We start from the raw sequence: 7944 nt of genomic DNA, 5'->3' as shown, positions 1-7944 counted from the left end.
GGAGAGCATTAGGCGGTTCCAGTTTCGTGACGCGGGACATAAATACATAAAAATCGCTGACATGGTGCATATATGACGGAAATTTTGAGAGCAAAAAACACGTACAATCAAGACGAACATCGCCCGTTATATCCTCTTACTTTTTTTTGTTCTTCACGCCTAAAATTTTATTGTATTGGCAATGTTCATGGACTGTCGCGCCACCTGGCGGAATTCAGGAGCGTCTTCTCAAGGATGATCACTAGACAGACGCTCCCGAAGCTCTCTTGGTCGGCGGTGCTAGCCCGAGTATTTATGCGTTAGCAGAAACGAACACAAACTACTTTGTAATTTGTGTGCATCAGTGAATATACCGGACCATTGATGACACGACAGATCTGGTTTGTTCATGCGAGAGGCGAAGTTTTCGCGAAAATAAGTGGCAACTTGCACTTTTGAATATAGCCCGCAGAGTACACATATCATCTTCGCGAGATTTTCTGCAGCTACGTTGTATAGTTGAATCTTATTGTATAACCTTTGCAGTTGAAACTTACCTTATTTTACGTGCGTATAGCATTCTTCTGTGCTTCTGTAGTGCATGAATTCAGCAACATTCATAGCAAGCGGACAGTAGTGCAGGCTCGCCAATTGAGCTTTCAAACCTTGGTCTACCCTGCCCTGCTTCTTTTTCACGTATTTTTTTACTGAAATCAGCACACTGCAAGCGATTCCTTTCTTGCATGGTATCAGGGCGAAATGTTCTCCGCACTCCCAGACAGATAAACACGATGAGTGACGCCGTGTTGGGGTTGTAGAATGACGTGTCGTTAGTTCTGTCGAGGTCGTTTAGCAAAAAGAATTCCTCAGATTACTTCCAGCAGTGATGTCCAAAAAAACTATCTGGACGCCAAGAATTTCGAACGCGACAGTATTTCTTGGAGACCTTCGATTTCGGTCTGTTTTTCTGCCTTTACATTTGTCTGTTTGTCTGCGCAGCAATATTCTAAATTGCACCCAACGATACGTCAAACGGGCAAATCCATCCGCAGCACCCACAAATATTGCTCAAGCTATAGTGTTCCTACTTGTACGATTGTCAATTAAAAACTGGCCCCGTATCTGAATGTTACACCGCAAATGTAGTCGAAAGACGATAGCCTTGCTTCTGGAGAGAGTGAACAAAACGTTCATTGGATGTGCACAGTAAAATTGGTGATTGATATTCTAAACGGAGTAATATGTTTGCAAACCATCGCTACGGTGAACATTCGGCCTTGTGTAGCTACGACGTCGTGCTACTCGCTAGCGGCCTGCTACTGCGGCGAATTCGCCAGGCAGGATCAGCACAAATTATCTCGGAGTGCCGTTCAGTTCATACGTTACTTCTAGTTCGCGCAGTTTTCTGTAACATGTACAGGATTACGCAAAGCATCGTTCATACATGGACGATCAGCTGACACCACCACCCTTGGCACTGCGGCAAGAATTTAGGTAGCGAACATTCAGCAGTTCGTGTAGATTAGGAAATCACTTTAATTATTATACATTCATTTGACGATCAAGAGTTCATCCGGGGAATGCTGCACGGGGAGTATGCCCGTGCGCTGTATCTTCTCCTATGCGAGTTCAGAGGTTGACAATCTCTTCGCAGCCATCTTGGATTGCACGGCGCGCCTCATATAGGCCGTGGTGATTTCAATACTGTCACCTTTTTTATTATTATCAGCTGGTATATGCCACAGGCAATTGACACTTCATATCTTTTCAAGAACGAGGAGAACAGGACAAGGTAATTGATTATAGGTTGAAGCCGCTAAGGGTATAAAGGGTTTGTGCGCCAAGGTGTTTTGCACTGTTCTGTGTCATATATGAATGACATTTGTTAAGCCATTTTTGTGTCTCGCATCGAAGAATCTACCTGTGATAGACTCCGCGGGCGGACAAGTTCGGCCCTAAAGTTTATCGCCCCCAGTACCACTATATTGTTTAATTAGTGTCACATTCACTTACGCATACCCATGAAATATCCATATTTATCAACGGTCACCATATACCAGCTTTGCCCTCGTTACAGGGATGCACATTGTTCTTGAACGAACGCATGCGGGCACTTACAGTGCATACAAAAATTTTGGAGGCATATTTTAGCGCTTAGAGTATAGTCATAAGAGCACACAGGTTGCATTTATAGACCTAAAAGCGGTAATACTAAACGAGGGTCACGAATATATGCATCATTACAGATGACTTATGCGCGTATCATTAAGATAGCCTGTTGTGCAGCAGGACAACATTACTTCATAAGTGCGAGCGATACGTCATAGCTAAGCGTGAGTGGGGCTCACGTACACAAACTCCATTCATGGTGCATGCAAGTTCAATTGTAGCTGTGAATGAAGCGTAGTTTTCAACGCACCGACCCTTGCAGTGGTCAAGTTAGGTATGACGCATTGGCTAGAAGATGGCGGGAACAGTGTCGTCAGCTTCTAGAGGGTAGCACCGCTATTCGTAGTAATAATGGAATACACAAATCGCAAGAACAACACAAGCACCAGCGTTTCGAGTATTTGTGTGCTGCTGCAGGAAAGCTGGCCATCACGTGTACTAACATGAAGAGTAGGAAGGCTTCGTTCATGTCTTCTTTATTTTTCACTCGTTTCTTCTTCCGTTGATGTTTAGATAAGAAAAATTCATCAATAGACAGTTTACTAATGATGTGAGCAGGTGAGGTGGCGTTCGGGAACGAAAATAAAGCGAGCAACAACTAAGCAAGACGTCCTAGCCTGTCTTTATTCTTGCACATGCAAGGTTTTCAGAACATCAATAATCTCGTGGTTTTTTACTTCGTAAGCTAACTCACAGTTTTCGTTAGATTTGTGATACAGAAGTCTTCTAGTTTCAGTCCATCAAACTATTACACGTATATTTACGATTTTCTTCTGCCTCTTACAGTTGATTCTTCGTCCTCCTTCTTCTTTGGAACACCTTGTGTCATCATTTGCTTCAAAGGCTGCTGCATCAGTTTCACATTTCTTTAGAGAATATCACGCACACTGCCGTCTGATGCTACGTCACAACGACTCAAACGACTCGCTGGGCGGACTCGCACCCCGCTGCAACGGGTCATCAACTCTGCATTGCAAATTTTCGCACGACACTCCATCTAGAGGGCAGCCCAGGTAACAAGTCGTCCTTAACCTTTTCTCAGTTTGTGGCCTTTCACGCAGCTCTCTTGTTTAGTGGAGTGAATCCACGCGAGGCGCTCGATAAACGTCTTCACTCGAGTGTGAAGGGGGCGAGGATGGGAGCGACCAGCGCTCCAACAGAAGTTAGCGGCGAGGGAACGGCGGAATACCATGGCGGCAATGGGAGTGAAAGGCATAAAGGATCTTCCAGAAAGTTTGGCGGCCTGCCAGAGTGTGGAGTGGGAGCAGGCAGGCTTGAGGGAAACTGGATGCTAAAACGCCATGGTTGTTGGGTAGTTTGATGGCGTCTGAGAGAACAGTAACAATGTATTTCGCTTCATACCAGGAAAGGACATTTTGCGCTGAATGTGCGTGCAGGTGGGAAACGTTTGTTCGGCTTATAAGAGAAGACTTTACCGTGAGTTCCGTCCAAAATGCGGAAGGAGCACATGATTGTGTTACGATTCCAGTCAATGCAACGCTGATACTCTCCAGTTAAGCAATGACCTCTGATCAGTTGATATGTGAATATGTCGTGTTTGTTTACATATTTATACTTATTTTTATACTGGCTTTACATATCCTTTAGTGGCGTCAGACAAAAAAATACCTGTTTCAATTAAACACCCGACATTTGTTTTTCTACCATCATTTTTCTTCAGCAGTATCGCATTGTCAGTTAAGGGGCTTCGGTAGGGCAGCTCAATCGAAAATAGTGTTTGATTTCATTACTGCAGAATAATGGACATCCCGAGGAGTGCAACCATACAAGACCAGACACGTAGGACAGTTAAAGCATGCAACTTAATTATGATTCAAAAGTCCGGGCCACCTGAGGAGCACGAAGCTTTCTTGACATGTATTTTTTATTCAATTTTCCTGCTTGCGTGTCTTTTTATAGTACATTTGCATAGATGACTCGCTTAAATACCATTTCTTACCATTGCCATGAGTTCTGGCTGCTAATATTTTTTACAGAGATACTCTTTAGCGAGTCATTTGTCCGTATTTTGAGAAATTTCTTAGCTTGTTTTCACACATAAAAGCACGTTTTCTGATATACTGATTTCTAGAAGTTTCCCGTGCTTGTTGTAGGTTTTTTGAAGAACTGACTCACCAATTGAGCTGTAATTTTCTCAATTTACGCCTTAATTATCCCGAACAGTCTGCAACTGAGGAGGAGGAGGAGGAAGGAACTTTATTCAGAGTCCGGCGAGTAGATGGGGTGGGCGATTGGCCCCGCCTAGGTTACGGCCAGGAGTCCTTCAATCCTGGCGGCTTCCTCGGCCCGCTCGACGGCCCACATTTCGTCTTCGAGGACGGTACTGAGCATTGCGGCTTCCCAGCGTGCGCGAAGGCTGTCAGCACAGGCCGCATGCTTGTTATGAGTAATAATCCCTCTACATTTCCATAACATAAGCTCCAGAGTGGCTCTGGAGTCGCAACGCTTGCACCTGTCCGTTTCGTATATATTAGGATATATAATGTGCGATAGTGCAGGATTCAAATATGTCCTAGTTTGTAACTGCCGCCATTCGACAGACTGTCTTTTTGTTAATTTTGGGTGAGGGGGCGGGAATATGCCCCTCTGCAATCTATAATGCTTTGTAATTTCATTGTAACTGGTCATTCTGTCTTCCCACCCCCACTCGTCTGCCACGCCGTAAGCAACTGAAACAAGAAAAAATAGACTGCGCTGGTAGTGATGAAAAGCGATTTGAGGAAAGTGACAGAACAATTTTTTTTCTAGTTAAACAAAAGTATGAGCCTCTACCTATACCTACAAAGCAATGCAACTACATCGTGAAATGAGTGATTTATTATTTAGAGTATTACTGCTTTGCGTTTTAGACAAATGGTACATTTCGTTTTGCAGCCATTTTAAATTACGAAGGCACAAGAACGTTTAAAAAACTACCGGGTCAAAGTTACATTGAAGATCAGAAGCTTTCTTGTTGAAAATTTTACAATAAAACTGAAACCCTTTATGAGGCGTAAAATTGAAACAAAGATTGCGTGTTTCCCTAACCTTTTAATAAATTATTTCGTTACACAGAATACGTGCTCAATGTGCTCAGGAAGCACACGCATTCCTTTATGAGGAGGGTAACAAGCCAATTTGAGACGAGTTGAGAAACAGCGCGTCCTCTCTGATAACGCCCATTCAAAGCACTCATGATTGAACACGCAGCAATTAAACGTGTATTATTATTACTCATTTAAATATTTCATTGAAATGACTAGAAGTAACACAGGTACAATCAGGCTGAGTGTCCACTTTTTGTTAGTATTGCTGACATGTTCACGTGGACGTGTGAATATCTGTATTTGTTGAAGTAAAAAGGCAGAAGTATCATTTTGTGTTCTTGCACTAGCCGCTGATTTTATTTATTACAAAGTCTTGTTTCAGTGGTTTTGTAAAATTCACGGTATAATGGTTTACTCGGTGTTATGTGTTATATGTATCAGCAAAAGAAGTCTATCAAATTATATAACGTCGCAATTTGACCGAACTTACATCTCCTGTCTAGTCGTCAATTACGTAGCGGCTATAGCGAGATTGAGGTGAAATCAACTTGCGTATGACCGAGTTGCCGCTTCCTGTTTGACGTCTTGATAGCGCACAAAAGACGATGACAGTGGGAGAAATGGCAACAAGGGCGGTGAATTGTGGTATGGCTGGGATAACAACAATACCAACCGGTATAACAAGTGCTCCACGGGTTTTTCGTATGACATTTCTTGATGTGCGAGACATCCTACATAAAGCAGACGGGATGGTGCCTAAGGGATCGAGTCAGGTAACACAAACAAAAGTTAAGAAAAGAGGAGGCCATGCCCTTTCTTGCGCACTGCAAACTGTGCCTGTAAGTCATGGTTTCAGGAGGCCAAGATTCCCGGCGAAATCCAGGATCTATCTGGCAGAGAGCTGATAGAGGCATACTTATAGGAAACGAAAGCGACCGCTGTGTGAGCACTACATATCCTTCAGGCTATTTCAATCCCAGCTATGTTTTCAATCCGTGCCCCGCTAGCCAATTCAGTTGGTGTAATGGTTTCTGCACCTGTCGTAAGACCTACACAGGCTGCTTTTTTCTTAGAAATACAAGTTATCTGAGAATCCCACCACAGTGAGGATTCTGTTGTTTTCGCATATAAACTACACGTCAAAGCAGAAATAGTTTGCCGCAGTTAACTCGACTTCGTAGCGACACCTAGCAAAACAATCTTAATTAATATAATACTTACTGCCTGGGGACGGACGTTTACGTTACAACAATGTTTATGTTACTAATAATGGCCTTCTTAATATCTTAAAATGAAAAAAGGTTTCATGTCTTTCGATGTATTCATCCCTGAAGTTGGTGAGCTAAATCGAAACTGTTCTCTTCAGGCACGCACTCAGCGACCATTCTGTATGTCAGACTCGAAGTACCTGCCATAAGAGAATGGTGAAATTTGAACAAAAGCACACTGCGGCCTCATGTTTTTTTTTCTGTGAAAAGTCGCAAAACAATTGACTTGCGCCCGCGCATCGTCTTCCTTATGCGCGTATAATGTCTCGTACTTGTGTGTTCCTTTCGAAATGTGCACATGAAAACTGAATTAGCAACCTTTTCCTTGTCTGGGAAGCATAAACATTTGGGCGGTCACTGCAAGGGGCAATTCTTGCAGATAGGCAAAATAGTTTTTCGGAACTTTTTATAGTTTAAGATAAAAAATTAGTTATTCACAACGCAACACACGCAGATATCAGTCTTCCTACTAGCATATTTCAAAACGCTTGGCGATATTTCCAACAGGAATCTGCTGTATTGCCCCTTTACTGAAAGTTCGTCACTTACCAGTCGCATGTGGTTCTGTGTTTCACCGCGCCTTGTGCAGGCCGAGTGCAATGGGTTTAGATTTCGCCGATCAAGTTTAACGATCAATGTTTCTAACTAGGTGCAAGTTTTCGGATTTTCAAAAAAACATTGGTTCGTCGTAAACTAGCACGCACTACCATTCTGTGATATAAACTCTGGCCGTCAAATCAATAAATAAAAACTTAAATAACAAGTTTGAAAAAATAGTCCACAAAGTGTAATTTTTATTCCAGCAAAATATGTCTGTCTTGACGAGGAGTTCCAGAGTAGAAACTAGAGGAACCTTACTTTCGTAGAATTTTTGTGAAAAATTTTTTGAATATTATTTAGGTAAAGGATGGGCAATGTTAGGTTTTTCTTTGCATAAGCTCGCTCAAAGTTCACCGCCGCGTGTGAGTTTTCCCAGTCTTCGTCTTCTGTGCGTGGTCACAATGCAAAAACATAAAAAACACAAAGAGATTACTTATCATCATATTTTTTATAGAACTGCATTGCGACAGCCGACCCTCAAAACAAACAGTAAGATGGAAAGTAAACAAACAAATTTCATAAATAAGTAATGAAGCACCAGAAAGCAGAGAGACAAATGTCTAAATTCTTGCTTTTATTTGCATATATTCACTTGGTTTGATATTTTGATCTTGTAACACTACAAAAATAATATGAAGTAACCGATAAATAACGGCGCTAAATGCAGCATGCACTAAAATATTTCATTGTGAAAAACTTTTCGTGCATTGCCTAAAAGAATTGCGCTGAAAAAAAATTGCATCGTACACTCAATTGTTTGTTGAACTTGTACATACAATGACGTGGGATGAGAACATAAAGTGTACATGGTTTTTGCAAAATGCACAGCTTGTGGCCTGTCCTGTTGAATGTCCAGGAAAAAAAAGACCTATCATAGGAGG

The sequence above is a fragment of the Rhipicephalus microplus genome, unplaced genomic scaffold, assembly GCF_043290135.1.
Source record: "Rhipicephalus microplus isolate Deutch F79 unplaced genomic scaffold, USDA_Rmic scaffold_15, whole genome shotgun sequence".
NCBI classification, from domain to species: Eukaryota; Metazoa; Arthropoda; class Arachnida; order Ixodida; family Ixodidae; genus Rhipicephalus; species Rhipicephalus microplus.
This window is presented reverse-complemented; position numbering follows the sequence as displayed.